Here is a 15,348-nt window from a genome sequence, read left to right as displayed (position 1 = left end):
ACACCTAATTAACCTTCTATTCAGTCAAAACTGTGTTAACAACGAGACAGCAAGTGCCAAAAATAGATTTCTGTCAATAGAAACTGTGTTTGTTTCCATTCTGTATCTTCTCGCTGTAAGCTAGCACTTCAAAGGACGACTCAATTCAAACGGCAGTTAGGGTAGTTTTTATTGGTCGTTCAAAACAAATAAGAATAAAAGCTTCATAACCATTAAAATATAATATAGACAGTCTACTCAAAAGTGGTACAGCTCGGTGTTGCCAGGTGAACGTTAGCAATCATTCTCCACTTTAACCAGGCTATTTAAAATGTCAAATAATGAAAGAGGGTTGCACATGGAGGGAACTCTGAGGTAGACTATCAGAAGTGTGCTTCTCATGCTCTAAATGTTTCACTTCATTCAGTTTGGATACAAACAGACTGAGGCTATCCCTGCCCCCTTTTAAAGCAAATGACTCAGTCATTTTCTATATTCAACTACTGCTTAAGAATTGATGAACAGACTTAACAGTAGGCTGTCTGTGTGAAATCAAAATGTGTTTTACTAATGCATCACTGCAACCAGATACATGAAGAACCAGATAGCCTACAACACGTATTTTGTGCACACACACACACACACACACACACACACACACACACACACACACACACACACACACACACACACACACACACACACTACAACGTGCATTTTGCAGATATTCTGCTGCATCATGCATCATCATGAAACACATCATTCTTCCATGATTCCATTGTAACATGTGACCTGACTCCACATGGTCGGTGTCCACATTGGTGTGTGTGTACACAAATCTATGTGTTAATCAAAGACATGAATACAAAGACAATACATGACACTGGAGGAGAATTGAAACAGAAGAAGAACATGAAGCCGGCTGCTTTCTGAAGGTCCTCCCAGGCTTTACTAATTTATGATGTTATTTTTAGGCTCAGCTACATTTTTGATGCTTCGTATTTGTCAAGTTTAATACTGAGCGAAAACTCGGGGTGTGTCTGTCAACCTCCATGTAGGAAACTGCATGCACACAAACATAAAGTGCACACAGACACACACATTATGAATAGAAATGACATGTAAGGCTTCATAGCACAGCAGTATTTAGATTGATAATAATGTTAATTGGTACAGTGCTTGCCACAACCGGCATTAATATTTATAGACATGAAACTGCAAACATTCAGACACAATCGCACTGTTTAGCTCTAGTCCCTGATGTCTCTGTTATCTCCCTCAGCTCCATCTACTCTGTCAGAGCCTCAGAACTTTATGCACAATGTTAAAATAATCCGCAGAGGAGAATTTCATTATTTTTTCCTAACCAAATAAATAATATAACCTGAATATTATTTGAGGTGAATGCATTTTTAAAAGCTTGTCAAAACATTTCAGGAAGTGAAGACATCAGAAAATGAAATGGAAGTCTTCCCATGCAACAGAACTGTTACAGCTGACAAGTCAAGTTTTTAGCCTTGATACTGTATTTGTACAAGAGTGGATCAAAAACTGGGAAGAACTGCTCTATTGAGCTCTAAAAGGTTAAAGGTCAACCCTAATCTCCTATAGGCCATATAGAGAGCACTTTCAGCATGTTTGGCTACAATCTGTAACTCCTGTTTAAAGAGTTTCCGACAACAGCAGAAATAGTTATATAAGCGCTTTTAGGGCAGTAGGCCCTTAAGAGGCTATCCATCACTTTATATTATAGAGACATCAAAAGACAATACTCAGATACCTGCCTGCTGATTCATTAAACTTTCTCCTTTACTTCAGATTTAACTCCCATGTTCTGATATGTGTGAAACACAAACATCGTCTTACAGACAGTTACACAGAAGGAGGGGGCGGGGGGGTGGGTTGTTAACTTAAAATTTAGGTTGTTGATTTTGTCTAAAGCTCTCAAGATCGATGTATCTGCACATTTGTCTTTTTCATGATTCTGAGAAACTACTTCAGTACATAAAAATATATTTGATGTCCTCCGTTCATCTTAAATTCTGGTACCTAAAGCAGTGTGGCGCACAACCATAAACTATGTTATTTAGAATCAGGAATCATGTTTTTATTTGAAAACTTTGTCTTTCTGAGCACTCTACCTTTCCAAAGTCGGCCAGACATACACCTTTCCCCTCATAGCTGCGTGCCTGGATATTTGTAACTATAGTTGTGACCAATAACATCATGGTGTTGCTGTCCCTTTATATTTCAGTAACCCTTGTGCTTAGAGAATGTATACTGTAGTGTTCCACTGGATACTGCTATATTGCATTTCAGCTCCCTTGCACGATAGATAGCGTTGCAGTTCCTGCCCAATATACATACTGAGTGTCACACATGAAGTGTCTTAGTTGGAGATCAAGCACTGCTCCTTTCTCCACTCCACATGTTCCAAGGTGACCAATATTCTAGTCAGTGTAATGGATATACATTTTTAAACTAACCGACTAGTCAAAACTTAAGAAACAACTCAGAAAACAGTCAAAACTGAGCACAATTTATTTTAAATTGTCTACCGGTATTTAAAAACCACATTTGCACCAGTGTCTGGTCCTCCTTGCAGGTTAACGTCTGTGCTACGTGGTTACACATTCCTCCTGTCGATAAGCCAGTTTAACCTTACACAGCCATATCAGTGTTTCCCCTACCATTATATTAGGGGGGCAGCCCTTTTTTTTATTTTTTAAAAGATTTTTTTGGGGGCTTTTTGTGCCTTTATTGTAGGGATAGGATAGTGGATAGAGTCGGAAATCAGGGAAAGAAGTCATTTAAGGATACCTTTCCAATAGAAAAGGACAGCTGTCATTAAAAGTAACGCATGAACACCAAGATTCCTTCAAGTGTTTGTGTCGCCATGTAGGCTTGTCCCCACCCCCCCAACGCTGTAAACCTAGGGGAAACACTACGTATACATTTCTCAATTTACACTAATTAACATTTCTCCAATATCTACATTTTCAGCCAAACTGCGCTGTTCCTATGATGCATCCCATTCCCTGTGCTCATTTACATTCTGGTAGTAAACAGTCAATGGCTGCAGCCCCGGACAGTTGGTGGTGGCTGCGTTGCAGTATGAACATAACATTTAAGTGGCATCAATGGCCAATATATAAAAAATATTTTACATTTATTCAGTCAATGTCTCCCTTGAGCACCAGCATTAAACCAAAAAAAACATGCTGTTTGGCGACCTCCAACCCCCCTCCACTCGTTTTCACCGGAAGGAGTTGTCAATTTTAACGCACCATAAGTAAGCACCATTGAGCGCAAGTGGCGGTCCTTTAGTCAAACTGTACTTGTCTGTGCAGGCCAATGTTAGCACACTTTGGTTAACTCATAGCTTCATATTGCACATTGACACGGAATGACTGTGATCTAAAAACACACATGACATCCAATTAAGCAGTGAGTCTTTTCTCTAGTCCTTAACTAAAACAGCTTTATGCCCAAGGCAGTGTAAACATGATGTAATCACAGCTCCGACAACAGTACAGCTGGCAGGACTCACGCTTCTCACTCATTGTAGACGTCAGGGAGACATTTACACAAACTTGATTTCTGCTTTATATGTTTATGTTTATTTATGTTTATTTTGAATCACTCAGTTATTATGTAGTTATTACTCCGGTGTGAAGTGCAGGGTGATGATCTCTCAGATGCTACATGGCTCAGGGGCGGCTGTGGCTCAGTTGGTAGAGTCGCCGCCACTCAACCGGAAGGTCAAGGGCTCGATCCCCAGCTGGGCAACATGTCCGATGTGTCCTTGGGCAAGACACTCAACCCCGAATTGCTCCCGCTGCTTCAGTGGCGGTGTATGAATGGCATTAGTTACTTCTGATGGATGATACTACATAGCAACCACTACCATCAGTGTGTGAAAGGGTGTGAATGGGTGGGTGTGACATGTGGTGTAAAAGCGCTTTGAGTAGTCGGAAGACTAGAAAAGCGCTATATAAGCGCAAGTCCATTTACGTAAAGTTTGATGCTTTAGCTGAAACTTTTTTATGGCAGATTATGTAGATAGGGTCTCTTAAATTACTCTGTGGTCATTCTTGGTGCACCCAAAATGCCTCCATACTGCCGACTTCACTAGTTTCTTGGGTGGACATAGTTCTGCTGTTCTGTCCCTATGCCATGTTAATGTAGTGTAACTTAGTACAATACATTTAGCTGGTGCACAACAGCTGGTGTCACCCAGAATAGAAACACGCGATATAGTGAGGCCTTTACAATGAATTAACTGTGACGTTATGGTATGATTTAATTTGACTGTATAGCTGCCTTTAGAAAGTTTTTGCATCTGATGCCTATCTGTTTCTAACGCTTGTTGTCTCTGAGGATGATATCTTAATCAGAATGGAACAGGATGGAACTAGATATCGATGTAAAGTGCTGATATTGATCAGTTCACCTAAAGCATTTCTAAATGTGGTCATTATAAACAGCAAGAATAAATAGCATAGCATTAGTGTTGCCTCATATCCTATTTTCATATCTGCTGTAAACACCTGTATTCAAGTGGAGGTCGAAGATAAATGTGTTCTCTGACTCAAAGCCAATTATTCTATTCTGTTCACCTAAACACTCATTATAAACTGACATATTTTCAACTAATGACAAAAAGGCAACATATCAATTAAAGTACTTTGGCTTGTAGAAATCATAACAAAAGCAACATTTATGCAGAATCTCCGTAAATATTGTCCTCATGTGAACTAATACAGGGGGTTAATTCCATGCAGGATTATTCACATGTGGGTCTCAAGAGACACACAAACACGTTTAGACTTACACAACCAGCTACTGTCTATGTTGATTCAATGACAGATTTACCTGAAAAGGTTATTAGGTTACAAGGACAGTTTGTGTGAGTGCACTTGTATCGCTATGTCTGGCTGGGATGTGTGCAGCTAATTGGATTGGGTCCCCTCTCTGCTCCCTTCAAGGTGCAAGCATATATAATTATGTGTGGGTCAAGAGGAGAACAGACAGTAGAAATGAAATTTAAAAAACTTTCTTAAACTGAGCAGACAGAAAGCCAAGCAGTAGATGTATCATGAGAAAAGTTTATCCAATGCCAGTGCTGTCTAACAAGCGTGCCTTTGGACTGTGGGAGGAAGCTGAAGTGCTTTAAAGGGATACTTCAGCCATTTGCATTAAGCTTTGTATCATTCGAAACCTGGTAGTATTTTTGAATGGTCCTGCATCCCGCCCTCATTTTCCCCTGAGACTGGAAATCTTTGTATTTTTAAGTCTGAAAAGGAGCTTCCAGTGACGCAAAAATCGTCATCGGCAGCTGTTGTAGTAGTAGTAATCATTTATTTAGGTCACAAATGTGGTTAGCGGGGTGAAACTACATCGCTAGTTCCTCATATTTTCGACCACTGAAGCTACAGACCAATCACAGATCAGTGGGTGGGAACTCACTCCCAGAATCAAAACTTAACATCCGCCATATTGCTTGGAAGCTATGCTAACAGGCTCTATGGAGAAAGCTGATAATGGCTGGCCGCCAGCTGCCGGGGCCGGCGCAACACCAGACCGGCCTGTGGGCAGCAACCATCTCGCGGCTATATTGCTGGCCGCCGCCGGCCGCTGCCAGCTCAGCAGCCGAGACATAAGGCCACATAAGTGGTGAGGACGAGGAGCCGGGGCCGGCTCGAGCTGGGGCGGACTGGTAGTGTCGGTGCTCTCACTGTTTGACTATGGACACAGACGTAGAGTCTGTTTTCTGACAGGAATTTCCAAGATGCCAATTCCTTCTGGAAGAAATCCGGGAATCAGTAAAGTAAATAAGTCTGTAAATAAAGCCTGAGCTTCAGTGGGAGCGGCCTGTGGTGCCGTGCATTCTGGGAGTTGGTGTCTTTCATCCACATGAGCCAAAAAGACACTTTCTGTCTTTTCTCAGTCAAGATTGCACCAACTTCAAAATTTATTTCACATTTCTACTACATGTATGACCCAATGTCAATTCAGATTCATGTTTCAACGAGTGAAGTATCCCTTTAGTGACTATGTTTTCCTGGCAGGTGTATCCCATCCATTGTCTAATGGATGGCTGGATGAATTTCAAGTAAATACAATATATATTTTTTTTACTTTCTGATTGTTCTATTATCCAGAACACCAAAAACTGAAAAGTGCTCTGCTGCTGTGTTCATCATTCTGTCAATTTAAAGTTGACATGCTGTGTGATGTGTATGGTGTCTTCTGAAACAACAAGGGGAAAAACTTAATGGGGCTCAGATTTACTGCATCAACAGCCATATTGCTAATGGATATACCAAGTGTTAATATTACCTTAAGCAGACGGGGGAAGATGAAGTGGGGCTCAGATTTTCTGCATCTACAGCTATATTGCTAATTCATGTGTTGTCATGGGAAAAGGACACATAAAACATATTCAAATATAAAACTCAAAACATACCCTCCTCTAAATCAGTGTTATGCATGTTGTACCAGATACCAGAGCAAACCAGCATTGTTCATTAAAAACTCACAGAAATTGTGACCTCTTGACCTCTTCTTTGTGACCTTGTGAGTTTTGGACCTGATAACTGGCATGTCCTTATAACACCAGAAAGATGTAAAACACTGTACTGTAGTTTTCATACCTACCTGTTAATTTTCTAAACTACTAACTTATTTTTATTAATGTGAGTGACTAATAATGACATTGTTGACCAGAAAGGAATTGAGTAGTGTCCAGAAAAGACAACATCCTTACTCTTAAGACAAGACTTGGCCAGGGAATATGAATATCCAATAGCTGTCACAAAAAGTTGAGTTGAAATCCAAAACAGTGATGTAATCGGTTTACAAATGATACATTAGCAGGACTGTGCTATTAAATTCAATACCTCTGGTTCTGGGCTGCTTATTCACCTCACAACAGGAAGGTTCGTGGTTTGAAGGGCCAGTCTGTGTGGAGTTTCCATTTTCTCCACATGCGGTAGACACTTAACATAAAATCTTTCTGTGACAGAATGTCAAAGGTATAATCGGATTAAATGTGAATGTGGATGGGGCGTAGCTGGCCCAAGGTTAGCAAAATACAGAAGCTATTGTCTTCCAAGAAGTGGCTCAGGTTCAAGCAGAGGTCGCCTTTACCGAATATTTGAGGTCTTTGACAGAATTTTTATAACAATGATCAATCAATCAATCAATCAATCAATCTTTATTTGTATAGTGTCAACTCATGACAAGTGTTATCTCGAGACACTTTACAAAAGAGCAGGTAAAAAATACCTTACTCATTGTTATGTTACAAAAATGATGGAAAAATCTGAAGGCTGTCTGTCATTAGAATCACTGGGTGTCCACCACGCCTTTCTAACTCTCACACAGCACTGTCAGTAACCACGTGTAAAGCACAGGTGCAGGTCTGCAGTAGACCTCCCAGTTCAGTTGGTGGAGAGTGTGCATAATTAATGAGTTATTGTTTTGTCCTGTAGGCTATCTGACCTCACGTGCATGACATCGTTGTCTAGCTGCTGGTTGTTTTCATAGCATGGTTAAGCTATATAGCTGGTGTGCTTCGGCACGGTACAGTTCATCCGCGCGCAAAAGCACGCGGGTACACAACGTTGACAGCCTTCATTCAGGAGAAATCCCGGAGTGTTCTGTCTGGATCTGACTAAAATGACTCAAAATAAACCATAAAGTCAGTAAATTAGCTGTTATGGTCTCTGTGTTGTTCTCCGATGTGCAGACGCCGGTCCGACAGCACGTCCTTTTATTTTATTTTTTCCGAGTCTGCCTGTTTTGTAAACTAAGCATGTCTCATAATTTTGTAATGCCATGCATGTGTTATATTACGACAAATCAGCAGCAAGCAGCTGATTTATTTTTGGGGCTTTAATGGAGAGACAGGACAGTGGATAGAGTTGGAAATCAGGGAGAGAGAGAGTGGGGAATGACATGCGGGAAAGGAGCCACAGGCTGGATTCGAACCTGGGCCCGCCCGCTTGGAGGACCACAGCCTCCATACATGGGGCGGGCGCACCAACCACTGCACCACCACTCCATGTACTCCCCGTACATTAACATTTTAAAAATGAAACCATGAGAAGCTTCAGTTTTGATACATGAGCTAAAGGGGTGTACGGCCAGTGGACCTTCTATCTAGCTCTTTCTCTGAAGGGCTCGCCCAGGTATCGTCTATGTGTGGTATTTGCAGGAATCAGCTCTTTTTTTTTTTAATTGAAGCATGTTTAACTTATCCCAAGCTTGCCTAGAATAGCTCTCCTATTTGTTTTCATGCTTCTTATTGTAAGATTCTCAGTTCTTCATAATATCCGTATCTTGAAAGTTGCATTGTATCTTTAAATCTTACATCAGTCACATTGACTAATTTGTGGGTACTTTAAATATACTTGTAGACAAGGAACACCTTCTATTGCCTCCACTTAGTTTCAATAACGCCATTATGTTTTATTTGCAATAAGATTACATCTTTGGTATGATATCAACATCAGTTTCTTGACTAAAACATTTTGAAGTCAAAACTCTTTCTTTAATACTTGTTTGTCATGTTTTGCACTTCCCCCAATACCATATTTGACAGCATCCACATTGGGTTACTCGCACCTTGTTCTCCATTACATTTTTCAGTGTTTATAATAGTAGGCTGTGGACATTGTTGGGAATATCACTTCAGTGGGTGAAAATTTACTCACAGTAAAAGAGAGGGAAAAGGTTAAAAGTATGGGAACGCTCCAATACATCCCAAATGATATTTGTAAAATGTTTCACCTGGATTTTGGTATTATGGACACAAAACATTAATAATGAATAACTTTCATTGTAATTTTTTTCCCCCAGTTTCCTGTAAAAATTTTGCTCAAATTGTCATTTTCTGATCCTTCAAACCTTAGGTTTCCTCTCTCTCTCTCTCTCTCTCTCTCTCTCTCTCTCTCTCTCTCTCTCTCTCTCTTTACCTCAATGTGTCTCTTTTTCTTTACCCCTCATTCTCTGTCTTTCTCTGTGCTTCAGGATGCCTGTTAGTTGTTCCTGGTAGAGTGAAGCGGCTGCATTATCTGAATATATTATTGATGCACGCAGCACTTTGACTAACACGCACAACACATGCACACATTCACACAAACTTCAACTGCTCGCTCACATAATAAAAACATAGGCCTTCAACACAGTGTTATACAAAGACACACATACACAATCACAAGGAGCATGTGCCTCAATTTGTTTTTGAATGCCAGTGGGTGCAATAGAGAAAGAGAGAGAAGCATCACACGTGCATGCTGTTTTCTGTGGCTAAGTTGTCTGTGGTGAGGAAAGATAAAGCAGTCTTTCTGTTTGAAATGCATATGACTTAAATTAGGCAAAGCCTCCACAGGCAACCACACGCTGAGCAAATAGGTTAGTGCTGTATGCTTGCTTAAGACCCTGAAGTACTTTAGGAGGAGTTGAAACAGAGTCAAGAGCTGCAGAAAACATTCAACCTTTGAAAAAGAGTTATCCAAAAATAGATGTTGAAAAAGCAGGAAATTAAGACGTGGAAGAGTTTGAGGAGGAAAAATTATGAAAGAAAGAGTACTGGGAGGTTACGATTTGAGAGAAGGGAAAGGCAGAGGTAGGAGGGGAGGGACGAAAGAGTTCCCAGCATCTCTTTTCCCAGGGCTTTGTAAGGGCTTCATTAAATATGGATGGTGTTTGGAGCAGAGTGGGGGCAAGTGGGACTCCACAAACAGCGCAAGCAGCCCGGGCAGGCCCATCCTGCTGCGACGGAGCCCTGCTGTCTTTTTTGCCTCTTCTGTCTTTCTGTCTTCTTCCTCAACTCACTTCACTGTCGCCCCCCTTTTACTCACTCAACTGCCATTATCTGTCTCTGTCAATCAGCTGTACTGACCAAGTGCATATTCTTTTACCATACTAATATTTTTCCTCCTTTTTCCTCCATTCCTCATCTTCCTCATCAGTGCTTGCTCCTCTGCTTCTTTCAGACTCTGCACTCCTCTGTTCTCTCCCTCGCTGTGATAATTGCCGAGTTGTTTGATTAGCACACGAGGATGAAAAGAAACGCTATCCTCCATTGTTCTCTCCCCTCTTCATAGCTGTTCCTTTCAGATGAAAATTAAGAGTGGTGCATGGAACTGTCATCGTCAGTACTAACTATGTATTTATTTCATCTGTCTTGTCCATCCATCAAAGTGTCTATTTTTGGCTATATGCCAGACTATTTTGACTCTGTGATACAGCCTCCAACGAGTCTTTATTCTGACGTTGTGTTTCCCTCTAGGAGATGAACGCACGTCATGCTGCTCCTCTTCAGCAGAGCGATGGACGGAGAGAAAGCAGAGCGGGGCTGTAACTGGCGCCTTCATGGAGCCCTGATACGCAGGGCAGAGAGCAGGTGTGTGTAGTGTGTGTGTTTGTGTGTCAGTATTTCTGATTGGGTAAAAGCCAATGTTAAACAGATTGTGTTTGTGTTGGAAAACAAATGTAAAGATGACATCATTCTAGGGTTAAAGAGAGTGGCATAAGGAGAGAGTGAGACATACAGACAGTAAGAGAGAAGGTGGTTGTGAAGCAGATATAGACAGTGTGTGTGGTGCTATGGTTTTAAACATGTCTGTACCCCTAAACAAACCTGCAAGGTGTCAGGGAAGCTCAGTGTAATCTGGCTCAGAGAGAGTGACGCACAAAGTCCCTGTCACAGCCTGCAGACACACTCTGTAATCCCATTTGCCTCTTCTGTGTGCAAGCGTGTGCGAGCATTATGCAGAAGTTCAGTTAAACTTGTGTGCATGCTCAACTTCATCATGGACCCAAAATAAGATTGTTATGCACTATTTATTTGCCCCTGAGAAATGCAGTATAAAGGAAACTGATTTACTTCTTGTATGTACATTACATAATAATAATCATAATCAACAATAATGATAATAATAATCATCTGTGGCTCGGATGTGCAGGGACTGTCTGCAAATTGGTACACCGAAAAAGCTGCTGTGTAAAAGTGCTCTATATTCAAATATGAACTTTGTGTTTAAATAGCCAAAAATAAAAACTTAAAGTAAGAAATGGTCTATACTAAGAAAAACATTAATATGTGAAAAGCTATGAGCACATGAAGTAGTACAATGGAATATCTAGTGTCTGAATTTGGCCACGGGATTGCGGTAATCTATAACAAAATATTAAATTCCTGCGAGCCTGGTTCTCATAAAGCGTGAAATTCCTGCATGAATTTCGAATGATGTCGGCTTTACATCCCCTCATAAGTCACAGAGCAAACATTTGCATGGTTGAGTTCTAGACAGACTGAAGAGAGAGAGAGACATTAGTCTGGATCACCTGTGCTCACACACACTGATAGGGTGGCGGGACAAGCGTTGTGCCTTAAGATTAGGAGTTTCATGTTTGTGTGGATAACACACAAACACATTCATCTTAAAAGGAGAGCAGACTAAAGTAGTTTGTGAACAAAACCCTCAAATAAATTGCAGAACAGGCCACAATTAAGAAATGCATCATCTCAAATGACCCATTACATGTAAGATGATTGTTCCCCTTGTGACTTATGTGTTGTATGTCATTTGCATGGGTTAAGGGGTTAAATTAATTACATTGGTAAACTTTATACTTGTTATTGATATATATAATCAAGTTCTCAGGCATGTTCAGGCCCCCAAAAAATGCATTCAAAGAGTCAGAAAGAAAAATAATAATACTAATTGCTTCCATGTTAATAGAGTCCTCGCTCCGACGTCGGGCTCAGCCCTAAAAATAACTCCTAATACAACACCTAATACTTATGATAATAAAGCCTGTCCTGTCAATCTGACATTAAAAACGTGTGAGTTGAAGCAGTGAAAAGACAGTAACAGGCTGACTGAAAGTTCAGGACAGTTTCAAGGCAACAATGTTCATAAGCAAAACACTCACAAGATGAGTATATATATATGTTCATTTGGTAGCGATGTATCATCTTGTGGATCCCCATTAGTTGTTACTGCAGTAACATTCTTCCTGGGGTTTATACAAAGAGAACAAGATAAATACAATTCACAATCATTTTTAAGTGTGCAGTAAGAGGCTACAAACTGGTGTATGTGCGCAAAGGCTGGACATTGTAACAAGGCTTGAACACTTTTAATACACACTTCAGATGGGGTCCTACTACTGCATTAACGGGCATAGCCTCAAAAAAGCTTTGATAGTCTTCAACCCTTTCTGCATTCCCATCCAGAGGCTTGTTAAATACAGCTAGGATAAACTGTTGGACACCTGTTTTCTTTTGCCTAGCTCCTGTGATCTGCTCCTCTGGGTGATGCCGTCTTATATACAATCAAATGTTTGACGTGTTTGACCGCACTGCAAACCTGGACTTTCCCCACACAACTGTTTGAAAGAAGCAAGCGGGTCTTGTAGCTGTGTTTAGTTGGGTCTACATCATCTTTGTTTGTTGCTTAAAAGCGGTTAGCAAATAGTTAAGAGCAGAATACTGCCACCTGGATTGGGGTGTGAATACTGCTATGTGTGATTGCCATTTATCTTCACTTAGAATTATTCATTGTGTGACTGCATGCACCTAATCATGACGCCCGTACCGTCACAGTTCGGGATGAATACAAAAACCTTCACAGGCCTTTTAAGAATTGTGGCATCCCTACTAGTTCAAAAGTAATTTTATAAATCTTTTCTAAAAACACTTAATAGGTATTATACCCTGTAGAAAAAGTATCTAGTTTTTTAATAGATAAGAATCTATCTTAATATGACTCTGATTTGTTATAATGCATGCTGCTGATGTGACTTTAAACTTTACAGATCTCATAATGAAGTTTTTTAAATGTTGAGAATCGTAATATGATTAATGTGCTGTTACAGGGACAACATACACAGCTAATTATTCTTCAATGATTTGCACATACAGGCTAGTATGCTTTCTGTTTTTTATGCAAGCACATACTTTGGTTAAAACAAGTGTCCTTATAAACACACTGAAGGAGAGCTTAATGTAAGTGAAGCTTAGTGTTAATGTTTTGTGTGTGACTCACACCAGTATTTCACCAGAACTCATTCATTTCAAATCTTTAGTGCACTTCCAGTAAATATGGCATGCAAATACACATTGTGAGAGAGAGTACAGTGAGAGAGGTGTCAAAAGGAAGGTTTGAATTTACAAGTGATAGCTTAAGTGTGGGCTGCAGGGGATAAAGTATAAGTGCTGCTGCAGCCCAATCAGTCAGCTTGGGAGTGTTTGTGAGTTCCTCTGCAGCAGTTGTTACCCTGCCCAAATCCATCCTCACAACAACTCAATGCTTTAAGTGTTTCTTGCAGCACCTACAGGCGAGGCATGACACCTTACCTTAGACCATTCTCAATATGAACACCACATACATTTAGTGATGAGTAAGGAGAATAGTAACTACATTATGCTAGAAAAGTATTGGTAAAGGGAGAAGTTATTTGTAAAGGCAGTTTACAAGGTGACGAGTGGGGATTGCTGCAAATTGTTCGAAAGAAAGAAAATAATTAAAAAGACAGGTAACATTTAATGAAGTCCAAGGCAGGACTATATTGTGAAAAAAAAGGTGTATTTTCTAATAACTTGATTTCAGGTTGGACAATCTAATGTGTGTGCTGAGGTTAAATATTTAAAGGACACACCTTATCACTGTGCTACATGAATAGTCCAATATTTAAGAAGTCGCGTGTTGTCTATCCTTTAGATAAAGAAAATGCATCATATTGCTTGCATCAGATACCTTTGGATTGAACTTTCAGAGCAGATGAGGTTGTTTCTTCCTCTTATCCCCACAGCGGGGTTTGCAGATTGGTGCTGTGTTGTAACTCTGCCAATAACAACATTCAGGTCACTAGGTAGTGCAAGTACCTGGAAGAACATGCTGTAGCTGTAGATGCTTTATAGAAATGTGATGCCAGTGCTAAAATCTCTGCCTGCCAAAAACATTTATCCAATTATCAATCTACTTAACCCCTCTGATTTGTTGATTGATGTCATATTTGTTTCTTGTCTGTCTTTGTTCTCTGTCTGAAACTTGTATCCTGCTGGAGGACAAGAATCTCGATTTTTACATGAATCGATTTTTTTGTCCCACCTCTACGGGTTACCATCTCAAATGAACCATACCAGGCTTCGTTTGGAAGCGAACCGAGACACCTCTTCGGCTGGGTCTCGGTTCGGCTGTTTGGTGCGCACCCGAGTTCACCAGGGTTTTGTTTGTTTCAAGCGAACTAAACAAGGTAGGAGCAGTGTTGCCAACTCCTCAGTAAGGAAAGTACTATTGGCTGTCCCAAAAGTCACTAGAAGTCGCTAAATGATGTCATCGCCTAATTTGGATAATTTGTCATTTGCCAAATATGAACTACAATTTATTTTTTCTGGTTTCATGACTTTAATGCTTAGACCTGCTTTACATAAATACATTTTGTCCTGTATTGTTAAATGTTAGAATATCAATATCCGCTGCTTGTTGAGGACAGTAACTGCAGAGCAATACGTGCTTTCACGTCAGTTTCTAACACCAGAAAAAGTCGCTAGATTTGTCGCTAGTAGCTTTTGACAAATAAAATTGCCAAGAGGATTTGGAAAGTCACCAGATTTAACGAGAAAGTCGCCAAGTTGGCAACACTGGGTAGGAGGGAATACTCCCTTAAGTACACTTCATGATGACTTAAAGCCAAGCATGTGTCGTATTACGACATGATGACGTATACGTGCTCATGTCCAGTTGGGCCTGGGGCAATGTGAGTACAGGCAATTGGCAACTGGGCCTAGTGTGAATGCACCCTTAGAAGATCACTTAGAAATGTGAGATTATTTGGTGGCCAGGTTAACATATAAAGTATATGCCTCAGCCGTTGTGCAGATATCTTCCCTACTGCCTACAATATGACCCTGATGAAGGCCACAAGCCGAAACACGTTGGTCTATTTTGTTAATAAAGTTTATCTTCATACTACAAGTGCTGCTGGAGCTTTTTGACCTCTACTGCCTACAACACAAAGAGAAAAGGGTTCATTTCAGACATGTATTGTACTTGTGTCCTATTTCGTGTCTAATAGCAGTTCCTCTCCAACAATTGTGTGAAACGTAATTACCATCAAGCACTTATCCCCTTCCACTAATAGTATACATTTGCTTCCACCCTTAAGTCATTCTGATTGAAATCAATGAAATTGAAGATTACAGGTGAAGAGTTTAAATGGATGTAATCAATGCATCTGTTTGGAACAGTTTGTAATGTGTGCAAAAGTGTGAAAAACATTCAACACCAGGTTTAGAAGATAGCAGTGGTGAACAAATAAGCATGTTATAGGAAAATAATATACATCATT

The 15,348-nt window shown here is 40.3% G+C and overlaps 1 long non-coding RNA gene across 1 annotated transcript in view; it reads left to right on the top strand.

Moving 5' to 3' along the window:
• The window catches only part of LOC132954418 (uncharacterized), a 12,253-nt gene extending 308 nt beyond the window's left edge, over positions 1-11,945 (top strand). Inside the window, exons 2-3 of the long non-coding RNA XR_009665759.1 lie at positions 10,280-11,812; positions 11,888-11,945. This is a non-coding gene — a long non-coding RNA (uncharacterized LOC132954418). The remainder of the gene's footprint in view (positions 1-10,279; positions 11,813-11,887) is intronic.
• The last annotated feature ends 3,403 nt before the right edge of the window (positions 11,946-15,348 follow it).

The sequence above is a fragment of the Labrus mixtus genome, chromosome 2 (genome assembly GCF_963584025.1).
Source record: "Labrus mixtus chromosome 2, fLabMix1.1, whole genome shotgun sequence".
NCBI classification, from domain to species: Eukaryota; Metazoa; Chordata; class Actinopteri; order Labriformes; family Labridae; genus Labrus; species Labrus mixtus.
The sequence above is the reverse complement of the archived record's forward strand: the minus strand, read 5'-3'. Positions and strand labels throughout refer to the sequence as shown.